The sequence below is a fragment of the Heterocephalus glaber genome, unplaced genomic scaffold, assembly GCF_053883595.1.
Source record: "Heterocephalus glaber isolate CG9 unplaced genomic scaffold, H.glaber_assembly_v1.0 deba00000594, whole genome shotgun sequence".
Taxonomy (NCBI): domain Eukaryota; kingdom Metazoa; phylum Chordata; class Mammalia; order Rodentia; family Bathyergidae; genus Heterocephalus; species Heterocephalus glaber.
Window position 1 is genome coordinate 25,655,262 of NW_028258151.1, and position 22,252 is coordinate 25,677,513.

Sequence of the window (22,252 nt, forward strand, 5' to 3'; positions counted from 1 at the left end):
TGCTTCCCTTGCTTTGACCTTCAAATTTGAGACAAGCTCTCTGGGAAGACACATAAGCGTGCTTAATGCTGCCTTTGCTACTGGTGACAAGTGTCAAAATATCAACATCTTTACTCTAGTAGTCCACATATTACCAAGCCTCATATTTGTTTCCTACCACTATTTCTGTTTCTGTCTCTTCCTATGTCTTCAAACATAATTTGTCCCCAGAGAATATTCCTACGGTGTTTGCTGTAGGGCCATTTGAGAGTCTGCAGCCTTGGATGCAGCAAAATTGCTTTTACTTCACTTTTCCCTTCTATCATCTTATCCATATCTCTTCTGCCTATATTCTTCCTCTCTTAAAATTCCCTTTTCCTGGATGGGACAGATATTCTTGCAAGTGATTAAGGCTTTAGATGCTGTTGCTGTACCTCTTGTGTTCAAATTTCTGCTCTATTGATCACTACCTTTGTGACTTTGGGGAACTTACTTTACCCCGCTATGCTTTGGTTTCCTCTCTAACATGACAATGAGACTACGTAGCTTTGTTGGGAGGAAAAATGCATTCGTATACACCAAATTCTTTGAATTATATTTGGCATTTTAAAGTCTCAATAAATATTAACAGCCTTTGTATGCCTAGATCTGTCTGATCTTTCTGGTGGATAAGATCAAGCCACATCTCTGGATTTATGACTCATCCTATACCCTCTTCATGTTTGTCAGATAAATTTTGTTTCCAGATTAAATATTTAATGGAACTAAAGGAAATAATTTTGACTCATTAGAAACAGTTGGCAAAGAAGCAAAATGCAAGCGGAACCTATATTTTGATGCTGATGACACATAACTTTTATTTTGTTCAGTTTCCAGGCCAAACACTCTGATTTTAGAATTTGTTTCAGACAACTCGGAGAAGTGGCTACTTTGTGCTGCCATGCTGACCAATTGCTGAAAAAGACCCCAAAGAAGAAAGGGGATTTAAAACTTAAAGGGCAGAACATAAAACACATCTCACTGATATGAACAGAAACAAAAAGGTGTTTAAAGTAAAGATAAAATGAAATGTTAAAAGAGTTCTGGGCTTCAGCCACATGAAGTCATGGAGCTTTAATTCTTGATGGGCAGTGTGACAAGAGAGTAAATGAAGTTCCAGAAATCTGGGCTTTCTTCCAAAAAGGATTTAGGACTAGAGAGCTCTGAAGGAGCAGGGTCTTCTAGGGGATAAAGAACACTGTAGTCCATGTATTTATTTCAAAGGGCCACACAATGCCTTTTGCCCCACTTTGAGCTGAGAAAAATGGGAACTCTGGAGGTCACATGATGTAGATAAAACATTTCTGATTTTAGCCACCACTCTCTATAATGCTTTTCCTCTATGAAACTGGTAAAGATTTCTGACCTGCCTATGTCTGTTTCTCCATAGGTAGAACAGAAAATTTAACTTTGCTGATAAAGGTGCGATGTGTAAAGACAGATGAATTATACATTGTATTACATAGGCAGAGTGTCTGTAAGATTTTCAAGAGCCTTTTAAATTGCTTGAGACACAAAATATTTTTTATCTTAAAGTTCTAAAGTAGGAAATTGAATCTAAGAATGATTTTAAGACCACAGGTAATGGGGAAAAAATAAGAACCAAGATACATCATGTACAGGTACAAACACCCAATGATAAATGTAAACTTCTTGTATACCTAAAATGTACCAATAAAAGAATTTAAGCAAAAAAAGGAAAGAAAAGTCCTTTCAATCCTTTAAATATCAAAAATTATGTCATGTGTAATGTGGGCACATATTTTTTTTTTGGTACCAGGGATCGAACTTGGGTCCTTGCACTTGTGTGGCAAGCCAAGGAACCACTGAGCTAAATCTCTGGCCCCGTGTGGGCACATTTTAATAATTACATGATATCACGTGGAGCATAATAATTAACAGATTTATGTCTGTTGTCCTTAATTCTACTTGGAATTAAATGGCAAGTATTGGGAAAGAAAATTAACAGATTTAGGAGGAGACAGTATAATAGTTAAGCATTTAGAATATATTAGGTCTTGGATTAGTGTTAATTCATTTTCTCCTTTATTTCTCCCCCCTGAAAGTCATCAAATTTGGCAAGAAGTACAAGATCAAATAGTTTAAATCAGATGTTAGCCAGGTAGTCAACATAATGTTGAACATGAAACGATTAAAAATTATTTTTATCTTTATTACATTTTGTTTTGTTGTTCAGACCATGTACTGGACACTCTTCAAAATTACATATAGTAACATAAATTGTCATGATAATCTAGTGAAATATTTATGGCTATTGTCCTAATTTTATAGAAGAAGAGATGAAAACGTGAAATTTACCAAAGCCACTCAGTGTTGGAACCAGGATTTGAGCACAAGAATTTTGACATTGGAGCCCAATCTTATCCATCAAATGGTATTGCTTTTGAGATACAGGATATAAAGATAGATTACAGAATCATGAGTTAGGGATGCACTAGTGAAGTGCAATGCGATATGCCTTTTTTCAGTATTGAATTAAAGAAGTAAACAAATACACTGATCAAATAATTTTTTTTTATTGTTTCTTTTCCATTGCCACAACAAGCAGGATGCTGGCACAGGTAGAATTTGATATCTTGCATGGACAGAACACAGGGGTCAAATCAGAGCAATAGTGTTGTATGTTGTTATTTATGGGATGCTCATCTAACTCCTCAATCTTCATAGTGATACTTTTAGTAACACTCATATGAGAAAATATGTAATAGAATGGAACCAAATAGCACATATATGTTATTTATTCAGTCTATCATAGGCAGCATTGGGAGCATATGCAAATTATTAGACCCCTGTAATCATGCTGTGCCCTCTCAGAATGGAGTTATGGAGAAGTAGTGAACTGCAATATCACATAGATAGTTCCATTAGCAATGTAGAGGAGGCTACCAGACACACGAGAAAGAAGAAAAACCTCTTTGATGTTGCTGTTTTCTGAAACACTTCCAAAAGGATTCAGTGATATTAATTAAACAGTGCATAATTGAGAAATTAAAGTAAAACAAAAAATTCCTTAAGGGTAAAGAAAGTATTCCTGAACAAGTGGGATATGGGCTATCTGTAAAATGAAGGAAATGCTGAATGTATTGGAGACACTTATAGACATTAAAATTTATTACTTGTTTAATGAGGAGCTGGAGATCAGATTACATTTCCAGCATTGTTTCTAAAGTTTACTCTATTAAACCACAAAGAATTCCCATTTCAGAGTGTCTATTCAGTAATTTCTAACTAATTACTTTTGCTGACTCTTTAAGTATGGAGTTAAAGAATTTCAATGTTATTTGCTCAAATGTTTCTTTATTCTTAAAATGTTTATCATGCTTTACAGTAATTCTAAATTTATGAACTTATCCTAAGAATGTAATTGGAGATATATGTAAGAATATTTATGCTAGAACTACCTGTACTAAGTAAAATCTGGAAACACCTGAAAGATTATCAATAGGAGAATTATTACTAAGTTATAATATCCTTATGATACAATGCTATACTGGTGCTTATCCCAGGGCCCATACAAAGAGAGCACCTGAGATGGGACTTAAGGGTTAATTCTCCTTGAATCCTGCAATCCTAGGATAGCAAGTATGAAGCCAGTAAGAGTGAGGCAAAGAAGGATGAGTGGAAAATGCAATAATATGTTATTCACAAGCTACTGTCTGCCTCTAGACACATTGGAGAATATCATCTGAGAAAATACTTGAGAAAGAATGTTTCTTATTTCTTCCGTGTGTCTTCCCTTACCCTGAGTCAAAGTTCATCCATCAGAGACTTAATTCCGCAGTTTTGCCTTATATTATTTCTTCAACACACAGGGAAGTTGGATTGGTGTATTTAGTTGGCTTCAACCAAGTAGTACGTAGTGAGAGGAGCCAGAGGCTCTGGATTTGGGGCTCACTGATTTCCAGAGAGAGTCATGCACCAAAGCAGTGGCTGAGAGGGAGCAGGACAATGTGTCAGGAGACACTGAGGCTGAGAGAGTTTAGAGAAGCACTTCAGACATGTCCATTAAAACACATACAAAAACTAAATGGCAAAAATATTTGCACAATCACAGTATAATGGGAGGGAAAACAAGACAGTAAAATGTGTATGCAATTTGGTGCTGCTTTTTTATACCATACATACATACAGAAAGAGAAAGAAGAAAATATTAAAAGACATACAATAAACCTCATCAGGTAATTATCTTTAGATGATGTAGTTATAGCTGATTTTTTAAAATAAGTTTTTTTGTTCTTTTCAAGATTTCAATGTGGAGCATGAATAGCCTTTTGCTATAAAAGTAATACATAGATGTGAGGAGAGACTTGTCTGTAGAATAGCTCAATATACAATGCTAGTTATAATAATAAGAAAACATAATGCTAGTGGTAATAACAAAGATGGGAACTCAGTGATTCAACAGAATCTTTTAGAGTGAAAGGGAGCAAGATGTCAAAATGGTACTCTCCTGCACTTGTTCCCCACAGAAACTCCAATTCGAACACCTATTCATACTTGAAAATACCTTCACAAGAACTAAAGAGGCCAAACGAGAGATTACAGTACCTAGGAGTAGCATAGAAATAAGGAAAGAAGCACTGAAGAGGGTAAGGCCCCTGTCACACCTTGCCCCACACTAAGCAGAACAGAATTGAAAGAGATAACTTCTTTGGGGAAGGAGAGGGAAGTGAGTCTGGCCTTGGACCCTACAACATGTTGGCCCCCATGAGAATCTCTACCAAAATTTAATGACTTTCTCCTCAAAGAAATAGAAAAAGAAATCCTAAATTCATATGAATCACAAAAGAAGAAAAACCATCGAAAAACATTTAAGAAAAAAAAAAAAACTAGAGGTGGTCACATTACTTGACTTCAAAATATATTGTAAAATACTAGTAATCAAAACAGCATGATACTCACATAAAAACAGATACATAGACAAATGGAAGAAAATAGGCAACCCAGAAATAAATTGACACATTTATGATCTATAGATTTTTACAAAAGCATTGAGAATACACAATGAAGAAAAGGCTGTCTCTTTAACAAATAATATTGGAACAAGCAGATATAATAGGATACGTACAGAAGAATAAACATTGACCATTATCTCACACTTTATACAAACACCAACTTGAAATGGATTAAAGATTCCAAACTATAAAATTGGTACAACAAAACATAGAGGGAAGTCCCTAAGACCTTAATCCAGGTAATGATATTTTGAATACACAGGCAAAAAATACGGGTAGCAAAAGAAAAAATAGACAAATGGGGCTAAATTAAAAAACTGCACAACCAAAGAATCAATTGAAAGGGTGAAGACATAACCTACATAATGAAAGAAAATATTTGTAAACCATATACTTGATAAGATGTTAAAATTAAAAATATCTAAAGTTCTTAACTCAATTTTAAGAAAACAAATGATCTGTTTAAAAAATGGGCTAAAGATCTGAAGAAATAGTCTCAAAAAACCCCACATAAACTGAAAAAGGATGCATGAAAAATGTTCAACATTACTAATCACCAGAGAAATGGACACAATAACATAACACCTTACATTTGTTGTTGTGACGGTTATCAGTAAAATGAGATAGCAAGTGTTGGTTAGGATGTACAGAAAGCACAGCCTTTGTATACCATTGATAGGAATTTGAATTATCACTTCTATTATAAATATTGTATGAAGATTCTTCAAAAAATTAAAAATAGAACTACTGTTTGATTCAGCAGTCCTGCTCCTGGATATAGTGACAGACCTGTATTTAGGATAATTTGATTTGAAAGTTTTTTGACTTCACAGTAGCACAAAAGTGATACACATTCAGGAGAAATCATACTTCAAAGTTTAAATTTTAATCTTTCCCCATACTACCAATATGTCACAAAATACACTTTCTCAGTTGTGAAACTTCCACTCATCCACCTTATCAGGAAGGTAAGCAAACAAAATGTGTTGTTGAGCTATGATGTCAGGTAGATGAAGTATTTTAAATGTATTTGCAACTTACAATATTTTCAGTGTATGGTGGATTTATTGGGACATACCCTCATCAGGAAATAAATCTATGTCCAGGAAATATCCACTCTTTTATCTTCATTGCAGCATTATCGACAATGGCCATGATACAGAATCCACTTAAGTGTTTATCATAGTTGAATGAATAGGAATACTATTGAACCTTTAAAAGAACAAAGTCTTGTCACTTATGACAACAGGAATGAAACTGGAGGACGATATTTTAAATAAAATAATCCAGGCACAGAAAGGAAAATGCAGCATAATTTCACTTATAGTATAAATCTAAAAAAGTTGATTTCAAAGAAGTAGAGAATAAAATGTTGATTACCAAATGCTAGGTATATGTGTGGGTGATAATTGGGGTGATACTGGCCAAAGGATATAAAATTTCAGTTAGGATGAATGTGGTCAAGAGATATGCTTCAAACTACGACCATGATAAAAACGTGTTGTTGAAATTGGGTAAGAGATAAGTTTTAAGTGTTCTCACAGCAAAAATTATTTTTGTGAGCCTGTGCATATTTTAGTCATCTTAATTTAGCCATTCTACAGCATATACATATTTTCAAACAACTTGTACATGATAAGTGCATACGATTTGTCAATTTAAAAAATAAAAATTATTTTAGTGAGAACATATCATGATATTTAATACAAAAAGCCAGCATAAATGCTTAATAGTATTGAATGGAATGAAAGAGCTCACAATATATTAGTTAATGAAAAAACAATACAGGGCTCGAGATATAGCTCAGTTGTAAACCTCTTGTTTGTTATATGTGAGATCTTGGATTTGAAACTCTCATACTGAAAAAGTTAGAAATCAGTGTCTTTTATATAAAATATATTTGTCTGTTAAAAAAGAAATTTTGCAGTGAAATTTCTAGATAGGAATGTAGATATTCAAATTTGTATTCTCACATTTGAAAACCATAGTATTTAAAATTATTCTCAAATCACACACAGTTAATGCAATTTCAATCAGAATATCTATTTTTTCAAACTGGAAAATATTATGTCAAAGATCATATGAAAGAGTAAATGGTCAAAATATGATGACAATTATTTGCATAATTTCCTAGAATCAAAATAATATGGGAATGTGATAAGAGCAGAAGAATATATTGTTTTCACAGGACAGAAAATCTGGAAATCGATCTAAGCATGTTAAGGCCTCACTAAGTGATAGGGATGCCCTTTAGTGATAAAATGAAGGGTGACATCCTAGTGGCACAGCTGTTTATCTGGAGGAGTAGTGATGGAAGTATTTCACAGCTTATTAAAAATAAATCTGACATAATTAAATAACCCAGTACAAAAAGTAAAACAATGAAACATTTCCACACTTTAGGGAAACATTAATATAACTGAAATGGTTTGGATAAGTGTTCCACAAAAGGCTCATGTAATGGTCTGGTCCCCAGCTCATGGTGCTATTGGGATGCAGCAGAAACTTTAAGGGGTAGGACCCTGTTCAAGGAAGTGGGTCATTTGGAGTGTGTACCCTTGAAGGGAATATTGGGAGTCCCTCTTCTCTCTCTCTCTCTCTCTCTCTCTCTCTCTCTCTCTCTCTCTCTCTCTCCTGGCCACTGTGGGATGAGAAACTTGCTCTATCATGCTCTCCTGCCAAAAATTACTGCCTCACCGCCAATCCAAAGACAATATTGTCAAGTGATGATGAATTGAAGCAACCAAAACTGTGGGCTGAAGCATACTTCCTCTTTGTAAGTTGATTATCTCAAGTTATGTTACAGTAACACAAAGCTGATAATGCAATAATCTTAAAGCACAACATTCCAAATGACATTTCAAACGAGATGGGAACTCAGAACTACAGGGAAAAAATAATAGATTTGATTAATACTAAAAAAGTTCTTCTTCATGGGGAATAATGTGATAAACAGAAAATGGAGACAACTTTCAGTCTAGTAAAGTATTTACAATATATGTAATAGGCAAGGGGTAAATATTTATAATGTATACATCATTTCTATGAATAAGGAAAATTAGAAAAAGCAATTCATATTCATGATTTTCCTGATGCAAAATACTTGGCTTCTTTTTAAGGCTAATCTTTCCATAAACCATTCTTTCCTTGGCCTCAAATTTACATGTTGTTCCTTCTGGGCCAAAATTTAAGTGTTTTATTGTTTCTGTTCTGCCTTTTGCCCCTGATTCTAACTTTAAATCTAGCTGAAAACAGTCAGTGGTACTCATGCCACAGCCTGAATATTGGGCTGTTTGAAATTTCATCTGATAGATTTATTAGTCCACTGCTAATAATCTCAGTCTCCTGAAAAGTCTAGGTCATGGACAAAATGAAGGCAAACTTTCTACCAGAACATAACACACATGACCTCTTAGTTCAACTGACAATGGAACTCTCATTCACAAGTGAAACATCTTAAGTTTGGTCTTCACTACTTTCATTCCTGTCAATATTCTGTTCTTCTGAGCTCCACCTAGAATCATCCTTCAAGCTCTGTTTACAGAGTTGTTGGGCTTCTCTAGACTACATCACCAAACTTTTCCAAACTCTTCCTCCAAATAAGTTCCAAAGGCTTCTAAACTGCATGATAGGTACAGTCACAGCAAAGACCACATGTTTTTGGTACAAATTTTCTGTTTAGATGCTTTGCCATAACTGGGGAAAAATGCTCAACATTTTCAACTTAAAGGAGAAGTTTATTAACTCACAATTTCAGACCATGGTTGCGTGGTTCCAAGGTAGAAACATCATGGCAGAAGGGCATTGTGGAGAAAAGCAGCTCACCTCATAGCAGCTAGGAATTAGAGTGAAGGAAGGTGCCAAGGAGGGTGATATGCCCTCCAAAGAGATGCCCCAGTGTGATACACTTCCAACTGGACCCCACCTTCTAACAGCACATTTATCCATGAACTCATCCATGGATCATCCATTGATGATCCATTGAGTATGAGCTCTTGATGCTAGAGAACAGTGACCTAGGAGGGCTTCAGAAGCATTAGCAGGATGTGAGATAAGAAACCACCTTCTTCAAGAGATTGCTAATAGATTGAGTCAAGTGTAGAGAATTGAGAGAATGCCTACCAGATATACTTTTTTTTCTTTTTCTTATTTTTTTTTTTTTTTTGATACTGGGAATTGAACTCGGGACCTTGCACTTGCAAGGCAGGTGCAGTGCCACTGAGCTAAATCTCCAGTCCTGTACTTTATTTTCTTGTTACCCTTATAAAGTACTAGTTACAATAGAGTTACAGTGGGGCCTCCAGTTATGACCAGCCTGACATATTAACAACTTGGATTACAACTGGAATTTTAGTTTCAACTTATGATCAAAGTCTTGAGTTACAGCCCAAATGCCAGCTGCTTGTGCTTCCAGATGGTCTCAGATACAGATTTAACCCTTAAAGTGTTCTAGAAGGAACATGACAACATCCGTTCCTGTGTGAGGTTAATTGAGAAATCCTGGGCTGTAGAGGACTGTAATTTTGTTTATACCCAAAGCAGGCTGTGAAGAGTGAACCCCACAATTGGCTTGTTTATAGAAGTGAGTCTGGCCGAAGCCTCCATGGCAAGGTCAGAGTAACTCGCACCCAAATTCCATTCCCACAACTAAAACCTTCTGACCAGAAGGACAATGTTCTAATTACAACCATATATTTTGTCTATTCTGTTCCTAATTCAAGAATGCTTTGTCTTGTCCTTTATGAGTCTTGTTTACATTAATTTCCACATAAACCACATGTCACATTTACCCCAATTGATTGTCAATAAAAGTCAGTGCCTGGGACTGGCCAGTGCCTTTGTCAGTTGCACCGGCATTGGTCATCCTGGCACCCCACTTTCTCTCTCTTAATTCTGTCTCTTAGTGTATTTTTTTTCAAGCCTGCATCATATACGGGGGCGGTGGGTACTGGAACCTAACTGCAGGGGTCTCCAGCACTGGGCCAATGTCTAAGGACACTAAAATCTGCCTGTTTACAGGAGAGAGACTTTGAAGGCTGAGTAGAGGAACTTGAGTCTTCAACTGACCAACTTGAGTCCCAGCCAGCCCTCATGAACAGATTTAGTTCATAAGTCAATGGTCCACTGTACTCCACCAGGATTTGTTGACTTGAATGACTTGGAGAGCTATATCCCTCATCATGTGTAGTTAAGAGAGTACCAAAAAATAGAACATTTTGTTCAACATATCCTTTTCCTTTTTTTATGGAGGTACTTTAATGAAAAAGTTCAAATGTATATTAGCAGTCTGATGGATTACTATGTGAATATTCTTGTTATTTAAAAAGCACAATATATTCATTAAAAATAATAAGCAGCAGATATTTATTTTGAAGTCTTTCTTAACAGGAGACTCATAACCTCTCTTTTAAAGGTGAAAAGCACCTTGAAAAATACCAATTCTGTGTCTGCTTTACCCAGTATATTTTGAATATTTCTGCCCTGAGAAGGAGAATGGAGTTATTTTTTCATGAGGGCAACAGTCTTAGCATAGATAAGGTGATCATTTGACACTGGCAATTGAATTATTTCTGAATAAGTCTTCTAATGCTAATCAACCCTGTATAGAGAGGAAATCAAACAGTCCAGTGCCAGAGGGGTAAACATGAGGATTTGTATTCAACTACAGCATTTTAGCTCCGTTCATACTTTATTCAGAATGAGGTCTCAGAAACTCTCATCTCCTGTCTCTTTTCTTATCTCCTGGCTGTAGTTAGTTATATTCCAAAAATATCAGCAAAAGGCAAGCTATGGAAAAAGACCTAAAACTACATGTAACAAGGTTGCATTTATGCCCCATGAATTAAGGATTAGCCTTAGTCTGAACACATTGCAAACATGACAAGCATTTTGTACAAGGAAGTTTATAATGTACTACTGACTCATTTTTAGGAATGGCTGTATAGTTTGTGTGGGTTTTGCATATTAATTGAATTACTAGGTAAAGAATATCTGTACATCAGATATGGACTGAATCCATGGAGGGGCTAAAAATAAATCTATTCCAGTTTTGTTCCAATAATAGAAGTCATATTTAAATTATAAGAAGCAGATATAGTTTGTTTTTTTAAAAAATACTAAAACATATATAGTTGGAATTCTAAAACCAGCAGAAATTCTGTTTTGCAGACAAACTGGAGAGAAGTGTTAAGCAAATGGAAGATGTCATCTGATATCTTTGAGGTGTTATTTTTCAATGAAAAAACAATTGGAATTCAGTGTGGGCTGAGGACAAGGGTGTATTATTGGACTCATAAACTGTGGAGGCTAAGGAGGAATCAGGTACATGAGTCACCTCTCCAGCTGTACAGACTTCCACAGCCTGGTTCAGAGGCTGCCTGCTTTTCTGGGGGATTCCAGGAAAGGGCTCCTTGGGCAATTACTCTTTGTTTCTTCTCTCTTGTCACCGGGTGCACAGTCCAATAAAAAGTAATAGGAGAAAGCAAACATCTACAAATGTAATCACAGGCAGGTCAGCTTCTGGAGTCCCCCTTTCTACTGCAAAACAAACAAATTTCTCTCTCATATGATTGCTGATGTTAAAGCTCCATCACACAAAGTTCCATCTATCTTTGTGCTGTGTCTTTGAGCTTTAGTCATGAATTAGAAGATCTTTGAGGAAAAAGTTATGAGTCATTAAACATTATTGTTCAAGTGTTAATTAAATTGCATCTCAAAATTAGATATCTTTGATTTTTTTTTGAGGCAGAGTTTTCCTGTCTTATTTCTGTTGCCCAAGCTGGCCTCCAACTGGCAACTATCCTGCCTTAGCCTTTATAGTAGCTGAGGCTAATGGGACATACCACAGCACTTGTCTCAGAAGTCAATATTAATGGAGGAGAAAGAATAGAAATAATATCTTGGAGAAATTGAGTTGGCTGAGACAAAGGGGATCTCATAGGAAAGGAAGGTAAAATAACCACAGTAAAACCTTCTATTTATTATTTAATAGACATTTTCTTAATAATTCTGTACATTTTGTTTCATCTATTCCTCACCAAACTATGACCATAAACAATTCTTGGGTCCATAGTATTTATGAGGCAACTTGAGGCATACCCAAATTTGGTAAGTAAGTGATGGAACTGAAATATAAGCTGGAGTTTACCACTCTAGACATGGACATGGAACTATTGTGCTCCTTGAAAGCTTTGATCAGGTCTGTTTCTGCTAGCTCTGCCCTGCTTACCTTGAACATCAGCTATTTATGGTCACCAGAAGCTTGGCCAAGGTCCTCATGGACCAGCAGCAAGCATAGTTCTATTCACTGCTCTGTTCCTGGCCACAAGTGTGCTCTTGAGCATGTCGCCTCATTTCTTTTGTACTAGTTCTTCAACTTAAAATCAAAGAGGGAATTGGCAGTTGGGCATGGTGTTGCACATCTGTAATCCAAGCACTTAGGAGGCTGAGGCAGAAGGAGCACCATGAGCTCTAGGCCAACTTGGGCAACATAGTGGGTTCAAGGCCAGTCTGAACTACACAGTGAGACTATGTCTCAAAAAAAAAGCAGTGAAATGGAATTAGTAGTTATTAATTTTATTGAGAGTAGTTAATCCTCAGACAATGTACCTTCTTTTCCCACCTAAATGACTTCACTTAAAATTTTTCCTACAGTTTGACAGTAATATGGACTTTCTGAAATTTGGGCCAGGCTAATCATCTCTGTCCATTATTCCTTGATGTGAATTGTTTTAGACTTTTACCTTCTCTTTATTTTGGAAGGAAAATAGGTGAATGAGAAGTGGCAGTGGTCATAGGTTAGGTAAAATGTCAAAGAATATGGAAAATATGAACCTAATGTGTTTGAATAGATGCTAAATGTCTGCTTTTATATGATAGCACTTTATGAGCTGTTATTAAATATAATATTAATTATTTATCATTGAGGGAACATTGGTAAATAGGTAATATTTATTATATGGTGGTCAATTTTCTCCAATGGCTCTCTTTTTTGTATTTTGATTAATAATGATAATAGTATAGGCCAAAGCGATCATATCAATTATTTAGATATAAGCACTGTGCCAAAAATTTTTGCGTATCATCTAATCTTTGTAAAAATCCTATGATGCTAGAAGTATTATCATCACCATTTTATAGATAAGAATAGAGGCTCAGAGAAGTTAAAACCATATGTACATTTTGCTTTAAAATGCCTCTTTGTTATAGACAGCTGAGTTAGGTAGAAATATTATAAGCAGTCAGATAGTGCTAGGTCCTCCATAGAGTCAGGACAAAGGTAAAATACATCACAACTGCAGTGGGAGATACAACTGTTAGACGGGAAGCATCAAGATAAAGACAAGATGACCAGACCTGTATACTCCCTCAAAGGATGAACATTGGGCCTAATGAAGTCTAGATAGACATCAGCCACTCCAGTAGTTGACCAGAGACCTCTGGACCCATCATCTCCTAGAAAAAGTCTTTGTTCTTTCCATCCACACTTATTACATGACTTGTTTCCCAATTGGACCACTATTACCTAAGTGACTATAGTTGTAACCTTACTGGTTGATCAGGGCAGTGGCCTACATAGTAACCACATGGGTTTTACTCTATAAAACTCCTCTGTAAAGTGCGGCCCCCAGGTTATCCCCTTGGGTCCCCTCCTGCCTCTCAGGAGCTTTCTATCAATAAATATCTTCCTAATCCTAACCTCCATTTTTCCTATGATTTTTCTTTGATTTTTAGAGAACAAGAGTTTGACACATCAGATGTCTAAACAGATTGGGAGATATAATATTTCGTATTTCATATCCTGTATTATTTCCTATATTGTCCTCAGTTTCTTTTGAAGTTTGGCTTCTGTAATTAATTATGTTTCTCAATGAGCACATTATGCAACTACAATTCATTCTTGTCAAGTGAAAGCATTATATAGTATTTGGAATGATCTTTGTCTTTAACTAGCAACTGATTTAGAATGGCTTAACCAAACAGGTATTAAATGGTGTGAGTGCTTCTGAGTATGCTAGGCAAACTTCACTGGAACACCACATGCTGTCTAAAGAAAAAGTGATATGAAAACTCAAATCAATTGTTTTCCTTACATCTAAAGGATTTGCATGGAGAAGCTTATCAGTTCTGGCTAAATTCTTCCAATTATCCTTTTGTGATATAGCAATTAATCATTCTGAGATTGTTCATACTACTTTGTTGCTGTTAAATGGCCTTTTACAAGATGATAATCAACTATGGTAGTAAGTTCATTTTATTTTGTTTCATGTATGTATGTCCTTACTTGGCAACATGACTGGGTGACTGTTTTTTGGTCTATTCTTTCTTTGTCCCATTTAAATTTCTGAGAAATTCTATTTCAGACAACTTAAAATGTGGCACTGACTGAGTTGAAATGATAATATGCATGTTAAGTGGTTAGATACTTTTCCTCCAATTCTGATGTGGGACATCTCGTATGAATGGTGCATTCCATAATAATATTAACTGGTTTAGCTTAACTACACAGGGAACTGACTATCTCTCATTATGAGGGAGTAAACCCAAAAATGCTTGATGCCCTTGCACTTTGGTGTATTTCAAATTTAGGATCTAATTTAAACCGTTGGCACCATTTTTTGGAAAGCAGTCATGTAACGCCAGTGAATCAGTTCCTCAAGGATTTTTATTGAGGACAAAATTAAATAGTTCACTTCCACCCACGCTTACAGCACATAGTGTATCTATGTCTGTGCAAACTGAAAAGTGAAAGAAAAAAGCAACTATGTGGGTACTTAGTAGCTTCTTCTGTCCCACCTTTATTGTTGAGTTTATCAGAAAAATACACCGCATTTCAGTATAGAGGTGTGCAATTCATGCTAGTTTCTGTGAAAATCAACCAAATGTAATTACTCCCTCAAAGAAAAAGCAAATCAGATAAACAATGATTGACCTCCAAATATTCACCGAAGTTTAAAAACTGAACATTTGCTTGCATAACATACCAAGGATCCTAATTATAATATGATAGAAATTAATCAGGGGTGGAGCCCCAAATATTCAGGTATTACCAATGCGTGGACTTTAGTAACTCCTAATTGGTTGTGTCTATCAATAAATTTAATGGAGGAGAGCACTGTTAAACACATCTTTCTGTTGATTCCTTTTTCCTCTACTTTTTATTCTTTAATAAGAATTCACACACACACACACACACACACACATACACACACACACACACACACACACAAACCCTGAAACCACTTAATCCTTAATATCTGTTCTTATGGAAGGTTGTATCTTTGAGAGTATTGAACATGTGCTTTAGATAACATCTTTCTTCTTTAAATGCATCTGTTTGTGTGGATATTCATTTGAGTTTGATAATGGAGGAGGAAGTAGAAAAGTAAAATCTTAGCTTTTGTACACTGCAAGCCAGAATTTATGAGAAATTAATGTTTCTGAGAGCAGCCCTAAATCGATGATGAAAGAAAGTTGTGAATAAATGCTTTAGTATTTATTCATCCTTATGAAATAAATCACTGAGAGATGGAGATGTGTTCTACTTCACTTCCTGGGGGGTCTCTAAATAAAACTGAGGTCTAGTTCCACCATATGTTAGCTTGTTCACCTTCGAATTCCACCTTGATTTTTTTCCCTTCACCCTCTTCCTTTGCCACTCCACTGCTGTCGCTTTTTAGGAATCACTTCCAGGTCATCTTTTCAGGAAACCTAGTTGGGATATTTTATTTAGTGTTTGAGTTAGTTATGTTTTTCAAATGAAATTTTATGATTACATCAGTACTGAAAACATATGAAACTAGAACTACTCTTTGTTGATGGGGATGAATTATTAGGACAAAGCTAGCAGGGAATAGAACCCACCCATTCTGATTTCCTTTCTCTCTTCCACATCCCCATAATCTCAATACAAAATAAATAGGCCTTTTGGAAGCAGTTTGAAAACTTCTGGGCTAAAATTATTCTCTCCCTTACAAATAAAGGAAATCATTCTTTTGCTGATTTCCTCTACCAAATATTGTATACTAATTTATAGATAATTTAAAATATATAATGCTGATAGATTAATTTAAATTAAAATATGGAATGCTGATACATTAATTTACTCTATAAATATAACATTTCCAAGAATTTCCCTCTGAGGGGATGAGCATAATTTCCCCATTGCTGTTATAAATTATCATAACTAGTTCAATTGCACATTAAAGACAATCAACTCAGTTAACCTTGATTCCTTAAATTAAGAGATTGTATAAATCCTAGTTGAAGTCAATGCTGACCAATTTTTTTTCCTAGAGTGTGACTTTTCATATAATATACTTATTTAATGGACAGACATAACTGTAACTTATCTTGGAGTGTGACAGGGAAATTTTCTGGGAAAAAAAATCAATTTCCCTCTTTCAGTATTTCTTTTAACAAGGTTGAAAATCACATATTTTAACACAGAATGTTCCCAAGCTCTGAGATTAGCATGCAAAGCTGTTTCCTACCAGTTCTCTCTCACTTTTAACATGACATCGGGAGCACAGAGGCACTTATTCTTAATTTTTAAACCTACTGATTCCATTGTGCCTGACACAAAGCAGAACATCTTTACCATAATTACTGTATAACAGTTATTTTTTGCAAAGTTGTAATTTTCCTAAAATTAGCTGGACAGCCTCAATTATGTAAATCAAATCCTGAGACTTTAATGAAAGTATTTGTAGGAGCACAATAGACTTTTATGAAGGAAATATCAGGAAAAAAAAACCCTCTAGAATCATTTTGGCCTTACTTTTAACGAGGCCAGGAGAAAGAGAATCACTCTTGGTAGTCACAATCCCTTAGGCAAGTTGCTCAGACAGATCCTTTCTCTGCTTGTGCAAGAAAGAATATTTTCCCAAAGCATCTAAGTCCAAAATCCTGCAGTTGGAAGAAAATCCCAAGAGTTAAAGGCTTCAGATGATCTTTATATTCCTCTTGGCAGCGCTAGACTACATCTTCACATTTTGTTTTCTCTCAAAAGAATGTCCTCCTTCTTCTTACCATTAACTTTGTTCTGCCTATTTAATGCTATGTAACAGACTACTCTAAAATCTAATGGTTTAAGCGATAATTTATTAGCACCTGTCATGGTTCTGTTGTTTGAATGGGCTGAGAGAGATATTTCTTGCTCATCCTGTCTCATGGGATTTTAGTCAGAGAAAGGCTGGGACTAGAATCGCCTGCAAGCTTGACCAAGATGGACATCAAAGATGGCGTCTTCTCCCTCATTCACGCGCCTTGGTCCTTCTCCGAGTGGCCACTGTTGCTTGCAGAGAAGCCTGGACTTTTCATGGTGCAGGAGGCTATAAGTGAGAAACTTCCATTTCATCTTATAAACAAGCCCAGAACTGGCAGAACATCACTTCCCTCATACTCAGTTGTTCAAAGCACTTGAATTCCAGTTTAGATTTAGGGAAAGCGACATACGGTCTACCTCGCAGTTGAGGAGGAGGCTCAAAGGAATTGAAGCTGTCATTAATCTGTCTCGCTCCTCACTTGAGCTCTTTGGCTCTTAAAGTTTGTTTGCTTTCTTCTTTCCTCTTCCTTTCTTATTTTGTCTACTTTCTGCTGGAGAATAACACATTAAATTGACTTGTTTTATTGTTTATCATTTCATATATTCCTAAATCTCAGAGGAATTTTTCAACTGGTCACTTCCCACTGGGTGGCTCACATGTGTTCTCTGATTGTACTCACTATTCATATCTTTGATACTCTATGTTATAAGCTACTATGGCATCTTCCTGCCTCCCTATGTCCCCGTGCTCTACTTCTCTATTCTCCAAAATAGTGACTTTCCTCTTTTCTTCTAGGCATGGATACGTGTTTCCAGAATGTTATGTGTGTTACTCTAACATGTGTGATATCTGGATTATCCTACATCTCCTGAAAAAAAAATACATGTCTATTCAATATTAATAACAGCACTGCCATCTGACTTTTAAGGAGAGCTTAGAGCAATTTATTTGTATTATCTCTCTTAAATCTTTAAAACTAACTGTGAGATAAATATTATTAGATATATTTTACAGATTAGGAAAATGAGGGATGGAGAAGTCAAGGATTAACATCTATAAGTGCATTAGATAATGATAGGTTACTTTGTAGTGGTTATTATGCCTGTTTGTGTTCTCAGCAGAATGTATGAAAGCCCCAGTCCGCCCCACATTCTTTATAGCATTGGTAATCATTATGGTTTGGGTCTAGATGTCCCCCAAAGCCTTATGTGGTCATAGGTAGCTTTTGCAGAGGTGGCTGAATCTAGAGTGTGTGATGCTGGAATTAAGGGCCTGTGATTACTAAACCAGTACACTGATTGGTTTGGCATCACCCTAATCCTGGTAATCTGGATAAGATAAAAGGAGCAGAAGGATGCTGTTAAGGTTCCCTTTTTGCTTTTGCTACCATGTGGGTGCCATGAACCGTTTCTCCTCTGTGATGCTCCTATGCCATGTGCCACTCTGCCTTGGAGCCAGGCAATTATGGACTGAAACCTCTACAAACTGTGAGATAAATAAACCTTTTCCCCTTTAACTTTGGGGATCCAGTATTTTGTTTCTGCAACAAGAGAAAAGTAACTAACACAGTAATATTGGACTTTCCAACTTTTGCCAGTCTTAAAAGTGCGATATTGTACTTTATAGTTAGTTTCTCTTTTACCAATTGCTGATGAGGCTCTATATCATTTTATACATCTCAGTGTCTATGCTTATTTTTTCCATCTACAAAGTGCTTATGTGTTCCTTTTTTTCTATTGATTTTTATCTTATTGATTTATTGGCATTCTTTAAATGGGCTCAATACTAATCTTTTAAAAATGTAATTATTTTGCTGCAAATATTTTCTTTCAGAATATAGCTTGTCTTTTCATTTTCTTTGGGTATTTCCTGGTGAACAGAATTCCTGAATGATTCTCAGGCATTTGTAGGAATTTTTGGTTTTGAATTTGGTGACCATTACTAGATTGTTTTATTTTGTTTGCAGATATGTAAAAATATAATTAACTTTTGGATATTAATACTAGGTCATGATATTTTGCTACTCTCTTTATATACATACAAATGTGGAGAATTCATGGTATGTACACATTTGCATTTAATCTCAAATACCTCCATTACAAGGGTACATAAAAAATGTAATAATGGATACTCTTACGCTTCTTAAAATAATGTGGAATGCTTCATTACATTTTATTTAAATCACCTTGTTTTATAGAATTTATTCCTAGTTCCTTCAGAATTTTTCCCAATATAGAAAATATTAAATCCCACATGGGATAATATACGGCAAGATGTGAACTCCAAAAGGTTTGGGTGGCTCTACTCCTACGGCACTGATGTTGATTGTAGGTCCCATGGCTTCTCTCTTGGGCTCGCTTTGGTCACTCCTGTGCTTTCCTCAGACAATCCACTTTCCTGGCTTCTCCAATCTTCTGGGGTCTCCGAGACACCTTCAGCTTTACACTCACAGATTCACACACTGCCCTTTCAGGGGCACACTGCTTGACCTCCTGGGTCTTCTGAAATCTGGATGGAAGCCTTCCTGAGCCCACAACTCTTGTACTCCACATGCACCTAAAATCAGCATGGTGTAAATGATGCCAAGTTCTGCCACCAGCAGGGGCAGTAGCCAGGGTCCCTTCTGTCTTGGTTTGAGTGTCTGGATTGCTGAACACTATGAACCCAATCATGAGGAACAGCTTCTTGAGGCCGATGCCATTGTGGAATCTGGTTCTCTGTGGCTCTCTTCTCAAAGCAAAATCTTTCACCTTTGTAATCTTGAGGTGGTAAAGGGTGGAGTCCTACTGGTTCTTGTGATGGCCTCAGGCCATCTTTTCTATTGTCTTATTTCTTTTTAGCTACCAAGTTCTCTGCTCTATTGTAGGCCATAACTTTATTGGAGCTTCCTTTCTGGCCAAACTCAAAACTACTTAAATCATTCTGCTTGACTATTTGCTCTTGATTCTCAACAAAAATCTAGCTAAAAGCCCCCCAGTAGTAGCCCTGCCACTACCTCAACATTAGACTGCCTTGAAATTTCTTTCTGAAGATTTATTAATCCACTGTGTTTAATCTTGGTCTTTCACAATGTTAGTGGTCACAGAAGAAATGTAGACATATTTTCTGCCAGAACATAACATACATGGTCTGGATTCCAACTTTCAGTGTTGTCTTTCCCAAAAGAAACCTGAGTCTGGTCTTTACTGGCAGCATTTCTATCAGAATTCTGGTCTTCTGAGCTCTGGCCAGAATCTCCCATTAATGTGTACAGCATTCCAGAGCTGGTTCTCCAGCCAGCAGCTCCAAACCTTCCCAAACTCTTGCCACAAGCCGCTTCCAAAGGCTCATGAACCACATAGCCAGATAACATCACAGCAATGACCCTACTCTGGTACCAAAATCTGTCTTAGTCACTTTTCTTGTTGCCAAGACAAAATACTCAACACCCACAAGTTAAAGGAGGAAAGGTTTATTTTGGCTCACAGTTTGTAGAGGTTTCAGTTCATAGTTGGCTGGCTCCAAGGCAGAGTAGCATGGCAGAGGGGCATCGCACAAGACAAACAGTCCATTGCAGGGCAGGCAGGCAGCAACTTGCCTTCTTTTCTGTCCCTTTATATTCCATCTGAGCTATAAGCCTATATTGATTGGTGCCACTCATGCCCAGGGTGGGCCTTCCCATTATCCACACCAGAACTATGCTAATCTCAATCAATGGACTAACTGAATACCACACACCTTAATCCCAGTATACTGTGCCTTAGATCCTGCAAGCATCAAAAAGCCTCATGTATGAGCATATGAGGTTTTGGGAGGACGTCTAGATACCAGCCATAACAAGAGTCAGGATGTTTTATCATTTTCTTACATTGCTTCACTTAGCTTGCTGATATTTTTAAATAATTTTTTTTGCATCTACATTTCTGAGTGAACTTGGCAAAAGATTTCATTTCTTCCAATATATTATTGATTTTTGCTTTTCAAATTATATGTAGTTTATAAAGTGATTCAGATACTGTTAATTCTATCCTTTTCTGCAACAATTTTTATAAAACTAGAATCATCTCTAGAATGTTTGGTAGAAATACTACATAAAAATCTTTGGAATTAGTGTTTTTTAAGGAAAGATTATTTTTATTACCACTAAGCAATTTCTTTTATCTTTCTAGGAGAATTCAGATATTTAATTTATTATTTACTCAATTTTAGTATAACTTTTCTAGGAAATAGTCATTTTGTATATATTTTCAGTTTTATGTCATAGTATTTCATTATGTCTCAATATTTGCTACTTCTGTAATTAGGTTCCCTATAAATCTTTTCTGTTGCTTATTTTTCTTTTATTGCTGATTAGTCTCTCTAGTTTGCCTTTTCTCTATCTTGATATTATTTTATTTAAATTATTCTTCATTTAATTACTTTTATCTCTTTTATTCTTTGGAATTTCTTTCTGATAGCTTCTAGTATAGAGATTTAATTCATGAGTGTTCACCCCTTCTTTGCTAGAATAATTATGTAAGGGTATGCGTTTTTCTTAAAGTTTCTTACATTAATGTTGTCTTAGAATTTTTGACACAAGGCATTTTTATTATTCAATTTTATATTTTTCTTTCTTTAAAAAAAATCTGAATAGCTCTCACTTATATTTTAAAAGAGAAAACAAATTAAAATTTTTCTTTTCATCCATTTTTATTGTAAAGAGACAAAATTCAAAAAGCTACACAAATATGTAACTTAATAAAACATTTTAAGACAAACACACCTGAAATCACACTTCAAGTCCCAGAAGCAGTACTTGGTCATCCCAGAAGTTCCTCCTTCTACCCTGTCTCATTGATAAATCCCTTCCTCTTTCTCAAATAATTAATTATTTCCTTACATTTCTTTATAGCTCAACCAATCCATTTTGTGTTACTAGGCTCTAGTTTTGTCTATCTTATTATTTTATTTGATAGATATTTTAAGTCTTTTAGTCAGTAGCCTCTTCATCCTCCCTTTTCTCTTCCTTACATTTACTGTTGCAGACCACTCTGTATTTATCACTGTTGGGATTTTCCTAATACACACCCTCGGTGCACCGCTAATTGCACATTCATGTCTGCATTTTCTGTATTTCCTGTAAATAGGCAGCTGAATGAAGCTGCAGCCAAGTAACTACCATCTTTTTTCTGTATTTATAGCTGCAATTCATTATGTCGTATTTTCTTGATGTGAAGAAGACTTGAAATGACT

General features: G+C 35.8%; 1 long non-coding RNA gene across 1 annotated transcript in view; it reads left to right on the top strand.

The window, feature by feature from the left end:
• The window catches only part of LOC147829554 (uncharacterized), a 74,877-nt gene that overhangs the window by 40,443 nt on the left and 12,182 nt on the right, over positions 1 to 22,252 (top strand). The window lies entirely within an intron of this gene.